We start from the raw sequence: 14,657 nt of genomic DNA, 5'->3' as shown, positions 1-14,657 counted from the left end.
GGACCTCAATCTGTCAAGAAGCCCTTTTCATTTTTTTACTGCACTACTTTGGAATCTGCTTGCATTTTTGTTGAGTAGTCAAGCATTGCCACACTTCCAGTTTTAGGTTTAAGCGAGCATAGCTCTATCAAGTGGATCTGGGTTTCATTCCAGCTTATTCTTTCTTTTCCCTATTTATGCAATGCTACTGTTCTGTACGCAACTCTGCACTAACCTGGTGTGCTCTTTTTTGTTCCAAGCTTCATACTGACTCCTTTTTATGTGAACTAGAACACATCGATTTGTCTAATTTATCAGACGGAAGTGATTAGACACCCAGACTCCACTTATCTCAAATTTATCTGAACTTGTCAAGGGAGACCTCATCTTTAACAGTGAACTGTGTAGAATGGCACCTCTAATGGTTGAGATTTTGTAAGGAGAGCAGTTGCATGTGGGAGAACTTGAGTGTTGCATGTGGGAGAACTTGAGAACTTGAACTTGAGTGTTGATAGTTTGTGTACACCGGATCATTTTGTTCATCCAGGAGGGCACCAGTATTGTGGGGGAGCTTGGTCTGCTACCTTCAACTCCTACCATCGTCGTACTAGGTAGGTTCCAATGCAGATATTAATGTCCACTGATCCTTGTATAAAGAAGTTAAGTAGCCAACAAGTCGCGATTACACTGAACCCAAAAGAACCCAAAGCAAGCACAAAAGAGCGTGAAGTGTCAACAATGGTATTGAGACCCCCAGTGCTTGGGAGGGGCTTGCGTTCCACAACCTAAAGCTCTCTAGTGACTGGATCTGCAATTCTTTGATTGTCCTAAGCACCTTCCTATTACTTCACGGCCTTTTGTTGAATTAGAAGTATTTTTCTATTATTGTCATCATGAGCATTTTCATGTTTTTGGCAAAAATGAGACCAGGGCCATGTGTGTTTCTCGAATTTAGTCGTGCTTCTTGAAGCTAACAGTGGAAGCACTTTGGAGCCATAAAAGTTATATTCTTGTCCAAGGCAGTCTTACAATTTATGTGTCATTTATGGGATGCTGAAACAGGAGTTGAAGGATAGCTGTTAGTCTAGTCTTGAAATACACATAAAGATTGAAAGTGTTTAACAATTGTTGTTAGGAATTCATAATTCTGTATTTTGTACTAGGTAGGTTCCAATGCAGATATTAATGTCCACTGATCCTTGTATAAAGAAGTTAAGTAGCCAACAAGTCGCGATTACACTGAACCCAAAAGAACCCAAAGCAAGCACAAAAGAGCGTGAAGTGTCAACAATGGTATTGAGACCCCCAGTGTTGGGAGGGGCTTGCGTTCCACAACCTAAAGCTCTCTAGTGACTGGATCTGCAATTCTTTGATTGTCCTAAGCACCTTCCTATTACTTCACGGCCTTTTGTTGAATTAGAAGTATTTTTCTATTATTGTCATCATGAGCATTTTCATTTATTTGGCAAAAATGAGACCAGGGCCATGTGTGTTTCTCGAATTTAGTTGTGCTTCTTGAAGCTAACAGTGGAAGCACTTTGGAGCCATCAAAGTTATATTCTTGTCCAAGGCAGTCTTACAATTTATGTGTAATTTATGGGATGCTGAAACAGGAGTTGAAGGATAGCTGTTAGTCTAGTCTTGAAATACACATAAAGATTGAAAGTGTTTAACAATTGTTGTTAGGAATTCATAATTCTGTATTTTGTATTCCCTGTTCAATTGGCCACAGTGCCAGCACTGCTACGCACGGTAAATTATGTGTCTTGAATTTCAGTGTCTGTTATATCGCAACAATATCTAGGCAGCAAGCGTGTCTGTTATAAGATCTGAACATAGCTCTTTGGTTACAGAAGTCAAATTTGTCACATTCCCCTTTCTGCACATTTTTGGAGGGAACCTGCCCTACTTACTAAGCTTGGTTCACTTGGTGTAATTTTAATTATGATTTCACACATGTTCACAAGTGCAGAAAATGTGACCCTGGGCCTTTCATGCATTTGACTGATCTGTGACATTGCTTATGAAGTGGAGATGCAACTAATAATGTGGCTGAGAAGGGATATTACATTAACATTCTTGTCCATTCTTTGTTGATATATTTACTGCAGCTGTTAGCTTTTCCTGTAGCAATATAAATAAGTATGCCAACAGTAACTAAGGCTTCCTCAAAGTGCTCCAAAATGTAAAAACCACAGCAACAGCAATTAATGGATGTGAATTGAAAATATGAAGCTATGGAAAAAAGCTGCAAAAATATGTTTATGTGAAACAGGTATTGTTGGAGCTATATGCCTAGTTTTGTTGCAGCATTAATATTATTTGTCGACTGTGGGATCACAAGCTCATTGCACCTGCTTGTGCCAGAGTGCATGAAGGAGATTTGCTTCATTTACTGAAGGAATATTGTTGTATCCTTCTTTATTGTCTCAGTTTCGTTTCTTTCAGTGTACATATCGTCATCGTCATTAAATATGATTTCCTATATAAGTGGCTTTACTGTGACAAATAAAGAGAGTTGCATACTGTGCTTGCGTGGTCCAGTGTCATGCGTCTGCTCTGAGCCAGACACCACATATTGGCGACGAGGGTCAGTATCGGAGCCATGCAGCTCGGGTGTTTCCCAGTACCACCCCCTTTCTTGCCTACACCCGGTGACCCGGCTGTGCCTTGGCAGCAGTGGAAACGCTTATTCCTGAATTTCCTGGAGGCCATTGGCGGCGATGAACTGCAGCCGAAGCGTTGCCAGGCGATTCTGCTGAACTCGCTCGGGGTTGAAGGCCAGTGAATATTCTACAGCATCCTTGCACAAGGAGCAGACGTGACAGCGGACGCCAAGGCCGAGGACAAGGTGGACCAGTTCAAGGACGCGCTTGCTGCACTGGATACGCATTTCGCGAGCGCTACGAATGATTTGGTAGAGCGGCGCCGGTTGCGTCAAAGACAACTGCCTGGTGAGACCATTCAAGCATTTACGAACAGTCTTCGGGACCTTGCGTACTTGCAATTTTGGCAGTGCTACCGATAGCATGATTCGAGACTAATTACTGGAAGGCACTTCCTCACGAACAACCCGTGAACGCATGCTTTATGAAGGGTCTTCGCTTACACTGCAGTGTCCTGTTGACATCGGGAAGCAAATTGAGCAAACGCAACAAGAGCTCGGGGAATTCGCGCATAGCTGTGTGAACAAGATTCAAGATGTGCGAAAAAGGTCAGACTCTGAGCAAGGAAGTTGCTACAGATGCGGCTCGTCATCGCATATGGCTACCTCGACTGCATGTCCGGCGAGGAACAAGCGCTGCCACTCTTGTGGAAAATTGGTCACTTTTCAAGCATGTGCAAATCGAAGAAAAAGAAATATGCCGTTCGAAAGCCCGAGAAAGCCAACGCCGTCACGGTACTTCAGATCGGTGACCGTAATGCGTCGGCGAAAGATATTCGAGCCAACATTTCTATCGGGAAGATAAGATTGTCGTTGATTGTCGACACGGGCGCTACGGTTTCTTTGCTCAGTGAAGAGCACTACCACAAATATCTAGCCAACACCTACTCAATGCGACCGCCGACTGCCAATTTGTGTAACTATTCCGGAAAACAAATCAAGTTAAGCGGTTGCTTTCTTGCTGACGTATCTTATAAGGGAAACAGAGCCTGTGTGCTCTTTCATGTCACAACCAAGGGCACTTCGCTGCTGGGGCTTGATGCCGTTCGTAGCCTGGGAATCGCTATCAACGGCTCAACCTTGAATTGCTGCCAGGTGACATGCCCTGATTCACTGCCTTCAGAATTCACGCAAGAGTTTGCGCACTTGTTCACGGAACAGTTAGGGCATGTGAAAGGCTTTGTTCACCATGTTAAATGCCGTTCATCTGTGAAACCAGTCGTTGCGAAGCTCCGACGCCTGCCACTCACGCTACGGCAACAGGTATCGGTAGAGATACAAAGACTGCTGGCCGAAGATATAATTGAACCTGCCGACGCATCGGAGTAGATTTCACCGATCGTCGTCGTTAGGAAGAAGGACGGTTCAATTAGGTTGTGTGTGGACCTACGTGAAGTGAACAAGGCAGTAATTGCCGATGCTTTTCCTCTTTCGCATACAGAGGAACTACTTCATGAACTAGCTGGAGGAACGTGCTTCTCAAAGCTCGACTTAGCGTCGGCATACCACCAGCTAGAACTGACTCCGGAAAGTCGGGGACTAACCACCTTTATCACACACGAAGGATTGTTTCGTTTTAAGAGAGTGTGTTTTGGCCTTGCATCTGCCCCTTCAGCCTTTCAGAGAATGATGCAGCATATCTTCAAAGATTGTAAAGGCGTACTTTGTTACATTGATGATGTGATTGTGTGGGGCAAGACACGTGAGGAGCACCACAAGAATCTACACCAGGTGCTAAAACGCATCAGTGATTCAGGTTTAAAGCTCAACCAGAAATGCACATTTGCTGTTTGAGTACTATCCTTTTTAGGGCATACGGTGAGCTCAGAAGGGCTCACACCATTGCAGTCTAAGGTTGACGCTATTGTAAAAGTGCCTGCTCCTCACGATGTTGCCACTTTGAGGTCATTTTTGGGTCTCGCTGGTTACTATGCTCGGTTTGTGCCGCGATTTGCTGATCTGGTCGAGCCGCTTAGAAGGCTCCTGCGGTCTGGTCAACAGTTCACGTGGGATGATGAGGCTGAGCGTAGCTTCCAGCTTGTTAAGACATCTTTGTCTTCAAGCCCAGTCATACAAAAGTTTAACCCAGACCTTGATGTAATTGTTACGACAGATGCTTCTGATAAGGGACTGGGAGCCGTTCTTCAGCAACGCGATGGTGACAGCATACGCACGGTGGCCTTCGCATCGCGTGCCCTGACTCCTGCTGAGTGGAAGTACTCCGCTGGGGAACGTGAGGCCCTTGCGTGTCTCTTCGCGTGCGAGCGCTGGCACGTCTACTTGTGGGGTAGAAAATGTTTGTTGCGTACGGACCATCAGGCACTAGTGACGTTACTTTCAGCTGCCGGTACAGGACGCCGACCTTTGCGTATATCCAGATGGTCAGCTCGACTTTTGTATTATAACTTCGACATAGAGTACCATAAGGGATCGCAAAATATCGTGGCAGATGCGCTTTCACGCCTACCTCTTGACTGTGATTCGCTGCAGACGATGCAGGAAGAAATTGTGTCCGTTGTATCAGAGTGCCTAACAGAGGAACGGCTGCAGGTGGCCACTGCAGCAGACAGCACACTGCAACAGGTTGTTGTACACGTGGTACATGGTTGGGCGCCTAGAAAAGCTTTGCCAGCAGAAATAATGCCGTACTTTACCGTGCGGGAAGAGCTTTCTTTCGTTGATGGCCTTTTGATGCGCGGCGAGCACGTAGTTGTTGCGAGTGAATTAACCTCGCTCCTTGTTGGTTTTGCGCACGAAGGTCACCCAGGAATTGTGAGGACGAAGCAGAGACTACGTGATCTTTACTGGTGGCCGCGTTTGAATAAACAAGTAGAAGAAGCAATCCATTTTTGTCATATCTGCCAGGCCGCGGACAAGTCCGCTAAACCGTCGTTTGCACCGCTGCAGCCGGTGACGTTTACAGTGCTACCATGGCAGAAGTTAGCAATGGATATAGTGGGACCGATCGACTGGGCCCCTTCAAGTTGTAGGTACATGATATCGCTGATCGATTATCATTCCAAGTGGCCTGAGGTTGCCTTTTCATCTACAGTGACGTCACAGAGTGTGGTCGATTTCTTGCAGACTGTGTTCAGCCGAGAAGGCTATCCGGAAGAAATGGTCACAGATAATGGGCCTCAGTTTAAATCGCAAATGTTTGAAACATTCTTGAGAGAGAGGGGTATTGCACATTGTTGTTCTTCTTTGTACTATCCACAAGGAAGCGGCGTGATTAAACGCTTTAATCGCGTGCTGAAAGATTTCATGCAGGTTGCCCGATTGGAACAACGGCCCCTCCAGGCTGCCGTGGTTGACTATCTCGGCATATATAGGTCGACGCCGCCTGCGACAACGGGTGTGTCGCCAGCCAAGTTGCTTCACGGGCGCCAGCCAAGGACAAGACTCAATACAGTGGGTTTGCCGACAAGAGAGGGTGTCCATGCCGGTTCGAATAAAAATGTTCCTGCTAGGGTTCAGGCGAAACAGACGTATGCAAAACAGTATACGGACAGGATGTGAGGTGCGAAAAGACCAGCCTTTTGTGTAGGGGACTTCGTTCGTGTACGCAAGCCAGCAGGCGGTGGGAAAGCGTCGGTAAACTACATGGGACCTTTCAAGATTGTCGACAGAAGAGGCAAAAATAGCTTTTTGATGAGCGACGGTCGTTGCTGGAACGCGTCTAAACTAGTTCGGGTTCCCTACAATCAATCGCAGACAACAGAACACTGGGCATGGGAATTGCCTCATGACTACTCGGGTACCGCTGGGGCTGAAAGCCGCGCAGACGCTGCACAGGGTGAACTGTTGCGATCGCAGGAAACAAGGGCTGAAGTTAATGAAGAAGTGGTCGCTCCTTTAGAGGATTCGGTGGAGCAACCTTTGCGTCGCAGCACTAGGGTACGCCGACTTGTCGAAAGATTTGGGTTTTCTTTACCTGAGCAAAATGTGTTTGGTTCGAGTTATTTTGGTTGTTGCAAATTACTGCGTTGTATTTTCAAGCGCGAGGCGATGTTGTATCCTTCTTTATTGTCTCAGTTTCGTTTCTTTCAGTGTACATATCGTCATCGTCATTAAATATGATTTCCTATATAAGTGGCTTTACTGTGACAAATAAAGGGAGTTGCATACTGCGCTTGCGTGGTCCAGTGTCATGCGTCTGGTCTGAGCCAGACACCACAAATATATTACTGACACAGCAGTAAAGGGCTTGAAACCTTATGCGACCGCTAGTCCACTCTCTTACGCTGACGAGGACTGTCGCCTTCACTGTTAATCTTTTTTATCATCAGGCGACCTCGTCAGCCCTAGCTTCACCATCGCTATAGCACAAAGAAAAAATTGAGTCCTTATATGATTTGAATGCGAAATCGTTATGACTTCTCTAATTAATCGGTTACATCTATGATACATGTCATACATTGTCACACGTGTCCGTTACAACTCTACCTTAATCCACCTTGCTCTAATTTGCACCAACATTAAACAACCTTGACGTAATGGTTCTGCGGAAACCCGCAAGGTGGAGAGAAGTAATTAAGAGAAAATAAGACATCCACCCATTTGTAGCAATTTCTACAAAGGAAACCCATACGGTTTCCTCAAAAGAAAAGCATCACAGCTGAAGAAAAGTTCGTCCTGATCCGGCACTCGAACTCGGGACCACCACCTTTCCAGGGCAGCCGCTCTATCGTCTGAGCTAACCAGGGGGCTGGCAAATGGCAGGGCGAAGTCGAATTTGTCAACAACTCGAAGCAGAGGCCACAGTGTGACGTAATGGTTCTGCAAGAACTCGCAAGGCGGAGAGAAGTAATTATGGGAAAATAAGGCATCCACCCATTCCGGACCAGGACGAACTTTTCTTCAACTGCGAGGCTTTTCTTTCGAGGAACCCGTATAGGTTTCCTTTGTAGCAATTGTTACGAATGGCTGGATGTCTTATTTTCCCTTAACTAATTCAACCACCTTATTCCACTCTAATGTCACAGCCAGATGGCTGTGACGTGATGTGTGCAATGACACACGCACTAGGCACGTTTTTAGTCAGCCAGAACCATCCAGCTGCCGTGGCGTTGGTGAAGCTTGCTTGTCTCGCATCCCAGAGGCCTGGGTTTGACTCCCACCTAGACCCAAATGTACCAAATTTTGTATTCAGAGTTATTAATTTACTTTGTTTAAACATGTTTTTACTCCTTGTGTTGTAGGCCCTATTTTTCTAACCACCGCTTGATCATGCTGGATTTTCTGCCTCATCAGACATAAGGCAGAAATTTTGTGACCCCTCTGTACATGCCAGCTGCACTGTAGCCCACTGTTAAAGGGAACACCTAAGTGTAGTGCTTGTGCTGATTTTTCCCTCTTGCAAGTTTACAATGTTTCAACTTTGCAGCAGATGACTTGCGGTTAGGGGCACACCAGCACTTTTCTACGTACCTGTGCAGTGCATTGGCACAGCTTCAACAAAAACTTGCAGCTATAGCGCCAGCAGTATGAGAGCTGTGCATTAGTGAGTCCTAAATGCTTCACACTTTACATGTTTCACATTCGACAAAATGCATTACTTTGTCATACAGAAAAGAAGGTGCATATGGCAAACACAATAAAGCTGCAACTTACTTATTTAAACAACTCTCTTCCTTCTTTGATATAACAAAATATGTTATTTTCATTGAAGGCTATATAAAATATTCTTTATAGAAGGCTACATAAAGTTTGAAATATTTTTCAAATTCTTAATCTAATACAATATTTTACAACACCTAGCCCAATCAACAGCCCTACACACTAGCTTGTTATTGTTATGCCCCTGTAGTGGGTGAGCAAAATTATTTCGAGAGAAAGCAGGCAAGCAAAAACTACATCATGGTCTCCAATGTGGGAAGGTGCTGCTGTCACAGTCAACGAGTATAGAACAGGACGAATTGATGGTCTGCTATCTTTTTTCTGAGTAGAACTTGTTGCTGGGCGAGTTGGTTGGGATAAAATGAATACATTGTTGCACCAAAAAGGAAAATAAAGACTTGAGAAGGAATAGTACGCAACGACGCTCAATCAGTGCTCAATCTGTAGTTTCGTACTCTTCCTTCCCAAGTCTTTATTTTCCTTTTTGGGCGCAACAATGTATTCATTATATCTTTTTTCCAGAGGGCAATATTGCAGGTTATAAAATGTCAATAAATGTTTTCAAATAGAGTGTAATTGTGTTTTGATCATTCAATTATTGCAGGGAGCATCTTCAAAAAAGACTGCTATATAGCAGCAGAACAGCAGCTCCTCTTTTCAGAAGGATTAGATTTTGTGGAGGTGACGTGCCTGCTGTTCCTAACATACTATGTACTAAATATGGCCTATGCTGATGGAGCAGCCACCACATTGGAGTTTTTGCAAAGGTACAAGACATCCGTATGCAGCATTCATTGAGCATGTCAAGTGCAAGTTGCAGAAGCTACGTGTGATGTTTTTTTTAATTTACCTGTGTAATGTGTATTGGTATTCTCTTAGTTTTAAGTTGCAAAATGTAACATACTGATAAACTCTCACTTGCTTCTTTTTCAAAGCTTTTCGGGGTATTAACACCGCTTCTGTGAGTTATCATACATATTGATCATACACAACATAATATTTTCAACAAGTGCCATTCTACATTTTTACAGTACCAGAGGCATATGTATTTTCTTGAACTGTTGCAACCACATGCAAGTGCATTGGGCTCCTGCCCTCTTTAGCTTATTTCTGTTCCAGCATTGCACATTGCACCATCTATAGAGTTTTGTATTACATGGGGTTATTGGGTCTGATATTCAGTTAAAAATTATAGCTGGCCATTGACTAGTGTTCTTATTATAGTGTAGAATGGTATTTCTAGTCTGATAAGGCTTGGGACTGGGAACAAACACATGTTTTGCTCCTAATTCTAATGTTTATCTTCTGGATAGCCTTTTCTAATGGGTGTCATGAAAAATAGGCACACAAATAACACGCTGTGGACTTCGTAGTAATGTATACAGGAACACATAGTCTGCTTGTTCAGATTCAAGGAGGACAGCTAAAAAGGAACTGCTAGGTGTACCACCTGCACATCAGCACTTGGATTACCAGAGAATTCTGTCTAGTGTCTGGTGCCCTCTGTTTCCTTGCTTGCTTGCTTTCTTTGTAACTGCTCCTAATGCATCTCCTTTAGTGCTTCATTTTAATTTTGCGTACCTATATTCCTGAACAAAGACTAAAGTGGACTAGTTACTATTTCAAATTGTAGAGGTTACATGCTTTTACTCTGACTGGATGGCACACTCGTGGCGTGTAACATCACAAACGAGATATAAACAATGCAGTTGAAATATGGGCGCTTTCTAAACTGATGCATCTACTTCAAAAAGAACGAATGGGCAAACCACATATATGATGACTATCTAAGTATGTGGATAAAATTCTTTTGAGATGAAAATGAATATATTGCATACTGAGCTGCAATTTCTGGTGCGAGATGGTGCTGTAGAGCAACATGAACTCGATGCAGGAACCAGGGTAGAGTGAGGTGGCACGGAAGGTGCCTCCGTTTTATAATACATGTGACGTCACATACCACATTGAAGGTGGAGCCTGATTCGCGGAATCGGTTACCAGAGCAAGTGCAGTTTTGATAACCCGGCTTGTGTGACAGAAGTTCTATGTAGCGTCGCATGAATTTAAGAGGATTTCTTTTCAATTGAAGAGCAACGAGAATGTGGTTAAGCTCACAATGTCAGACTTGTGCTACCTGCAGGATCAGTCTACAATTTTAGACTTTAGTAGGATGCTCTTGAGGGCTAGTTGGTTCATACTTGAAAGAAGGTTGAAACTGCGCGAAAAAAACGAGAAGGGAAAGGAACACACAACACACTAAAAGCACTTGTGGTGTCTTGTGTTTTCCTTTCATTGTCCTCTTTCTTTTGTTTGTGCAGTTTTAACCTTCCTTCAATTTTTGGCTGCACTATCTTTGGAATTGACCCATATTTTTATTCTGGTTAGGTAGCTAGAAAAAAAGTCACCTGACAATGCCAAGAAGGCTGTTCACGCTGAGAATTAGTGTCTGATGTGTTTACTTGTTTTACAGACAGATATTTGACATAAATCCGTCAAAGGGCAGCAGATCCCAAGGTGCAAAAAAGTCACGCACCAATGTGAATATGAAAATAATGAGACTCGCCCAGAAGCTTCGAGTGAATCAGTGAACCTGTGAGTATGTACCCTGTAGATTTTACTGATGCCTTGCCATTCTGGCTGGATATTATTTTGGTCGTTGCTTCATACTGTCCATTTTTATTGTTAATTTGTGTAGTCTATTTACCATTACACCAGGGGGGTTGTTCTGTAAGGGTCTGCCTAGTTGAACGTCCATTTCAGTCGCTGCTAATTGGCTGAAGCAGTATGAGCAAAGAGGAGGCAGGCTGGAGGCACCTTACTCATTTTTGCTTGTTCAGCTCCAGCCAAACAGCAATGTACGAAATAAACAGTCGGCTAGGTGGACTGTTACACAATTAACCATCCCGATTTGCCACAGTGGCTATGGCATTTTGCTGCAGACTAAGTCATGAATTCAGTTCCCAGCTGTGGCAGCCGCATGCTTATGGGTAAAGAATCAATAAATGCTTGTGTACTTAGATTTATGAGCACTTTAAAAAACACAAGATGGTGAAGATTAATTTAGAGCCTTCCATTACAGCATTTCTCATGGCCCACTGTGCTGTTCTGGGGTGTTAAATGGAATGATATCTCAGCAATATAGTACCTTAGTGTGAACATGCCAGAGGTTGGTAACCAAGGCTGGGAAATCTCATCCGCTGAGAAATAGCTCGAAGAACTTCTTCTGTTTCGCCTGCTTTATCACGCCGATCACCCACTCGCGAGCGATGAATGATAAGATAAGAAAAGAATAGAGGGAAAGGGATTGCTATATTATACCGATCTTGGTATACATCGCATTCAGCTAGGAAGGTACAGAGTAATATAGGCTGAAAACAATGTTTAAAACTTATATATAGCCCTGTTATTGTATTGCGCCTTCAATGGTGAAAATTTACATATTATGTTTTAAATGCTTTGCTATAGGTACGCATGTGCGGCTAACGCTGACGCTTTATGCTCTTAGTGGGATATCATGTGTATGAACATTGGGCCAGAAGGCATATAAATAACTAACTTTGTTAAATAACAAACTTCTTTCGCTTTATTATAGCCTTACGTTGGAAACTTGAATATAGCCAAATCCTACAGCAAACACATTTTAATTAGATCACAATACATGAAGTCTTCCTTGTCCGAATAATTTTTGCTGTTTACTTTATATAACTCCGCCAAATGAGACGTTTTTCGGCTAAAATTATACCAAGCACCAACTATTTAGTTCAAGTGCCAGTCAATTAAATTCAGGTGTTACACGCTTATTCCCAGTGCCAAACAAATTAATGTACAGCCCAATGTATTTTAATCCTCACGCCAGTGAACTTAGCCCAGAGTAAAAATTTGCATTTGCAAAGGCGCTCTAGGAAGTTCAAATAAGGGTCCTGAATTGATCTATTCGACTAATTTTGCGATGACCAAATATAACTGAAGAGGCTGCTTGAAAAGCTTTGTCATGTGATATGCTGTAAAACTGCCTTAAGACTGTTTAGATGTTTCCCGCCAGGTTCGACATTAAAATAATGTAGTTATTGACATTATTGCTGTAAACAGGTCATCGAAAACGCAGCTGACTGAAGGCTCGCTGGCATGCATTTAAACAAAAGGACGTCCAGCTAGAAATTGTTGGTTTCTAAAACCGAGGTGTATCACGTAACATCATAAGTGTGTGACATAAGTGCGTCACGTGACATCACATCATTTCATTTTCTAGAAGCCCCTGTACCGGTATGTCAAACGAAGGAGCATCGAACAAGCTCTATCATGACATACACTTAGCACACTTCAGGTCACGTGGAAGAGGGTATACCGCGACCCCACGTAAATTTCGGCTTCTATTGGTCGTTTCACAAACATCACGAGATGGATATCAAACGAACTGGCATCAAACAGCCACTACAACTACTGCCTCACATGACCAAAGAAACCAAGATGAGCAGGCCTTCATGTCCGTTCACGTAACGTTTCCTTAAATGCCTGACCCACTCACATGTTCATCAGACGAACGGACTGCGAGAAAGCTCAGCGTTGGTATACACGTAGCGCACTTAAGCACAGGTGCAAAAGAGGGCCAAGTGACCTCACGTTACATTCTCCAGCCCATCTTAAGCATACTGACATGGATATCAAATGAACAACCTTCGAAAAAACTCAGCGATGGTACCCATGTCGCACACTTCCGAAGTCGTGCCAAAGAGTCGCATGCGACCTCACCTAACTTTTGCAAGCCTATAGGTGATTGACAAACACACTGACATGAATATCAAATGAACACGCCTCGAAGAATCTCGGCAATACTATCCACGTAGGACACGTCAGACCACGTGGAAAATAGTGCAAAGCGACCTCACGTGACTTTGCCAAGCCGATGGCATATTTCCAACTATGTCGACATGGGTATCGAACATACGAGCTTCGGAGAACCTCGGGAATGCTACCCACGTAGCACATTTCAGAACAAGTGGAAAAGGGAGTCGCGTGAGCTCACGTAACTTTTGGAATCCCACAGGTAGTTCACAAACACACTTATATGAATATCAACCGAACGGGAATCGGAGAAGCTCTGCGATGGTACCCACGTAGCGCACGTCAGTTCATATGACAAATATGTCACGAGATCTCCCAAACTTCCGCAAGCGCATGTGTGATTTGCCAAAAATGCTGACATAGATATCAGATGAGTAGGCTTCTAAGCAGCTCTGCGTTGCTGCCCTTGTAGGGCAAGTCAGACTACGTGGAAAAAAGTGTTACGTGACGTTACGTAACCGTCACCAGCAAATAGGTGATTCGCGCACATGCTTGTATGAATGTCATGCGAACGTAGTTCGAAGAAACTATGCGATGGTATCCACAAAAAGCAGGTCAACACACGTAAAAATGAGTGTAATGGAATTTCACGGGTCTTTGCCAGCGAATGAGAGATTTACAAACGCTGTCATTGTCATCATCAGCCTATTTTTATGTTGACCGCAGGGCTAAGGTCTCTCTCAGCGATCTCCAATCACGCCAGCCTTGCGCTAATTGAATCCAGCTTGCGCCTGCCAATTTCGTAATTTCATCACCCCAGGTAATTTACTGCCGTCCTCTACTGCACTTCATTTCCCTTGGTAGCCAATCCCTGACTCTAATGGACCACCGGTTATGAACTCTATGCATTACATGACCTTCCCAGCTCCATTTCTTTCTCTTAATGTCAACTAGAGTATCGGATATGCCCGTTCGTTCTCTGATCAACGGCACTCACTTCCTATTTCTTAACCTTACGCCCAACAATTTTCATACCATTTACAAATATACTGACATGCATATTAAACTAACGAGAATCCAACAGTCAGTACAACTGCTGCCATGTGACGTCATGGAAACAGAAGTTAAACGCGCGTCACGTTACTTCACGTAACGTTGCATTGAACGCAGCTGACTGCTGAAGTGGTTGACATGGATGTCACGATGAGAGAAATTTTCCTTGAAAGCGATGTGCCACTTATAGAAGAAATCTATTCCTAAAACTTTCCAGAATGTTTTTCCTTGCCCCGCACACGCACAGGAATACCGGAGTATTTTCAGATTCTTGCCTTCGTAGTTCCTCTGCAAACATTAACAATGCTATTCTGAATTCTTTTTAAAGCAATGGTTGCTAGGAATGCTGTTCTGACTTTGTGCGTAATTACTGATCACGGAATGAAATTAAGACGGTTTCGCTGACTTTTTTATCTAGTTATTTTTTTGCAAGCAAATCGGGATTTTCCGGCAAAAATGTTTTGTACGATCGCATGCTAATAAATTGCATGAAAATTTTATTTTATGCCAATTGCAATTGTAGACATCGCGCCACCTCAGGAAGATGCGTTAATTGGTA

The sequence above is a fragment of the Dermacentor albipictus genome, unplaced genomic scaffold (genome assembly GCF_038994185.2).
Source record: "Dermacentor albipictus isolate Rhodes 1998 colony unplaced genomic scaffold, USDA_Dalb.pri_finalv2 scaffold_46, whole genome shotgun sequence".
Classification (NCBI taxonomy): domain Eukaryota; kingdom Metazoa; phylum Arthropoda; class Arachnida; order Ixodida; family Ixodidae; genus Dermacentor; species Dermacentor albipictus.
This window is presented reverse-complemented; position numbering follows the sequence as displayed.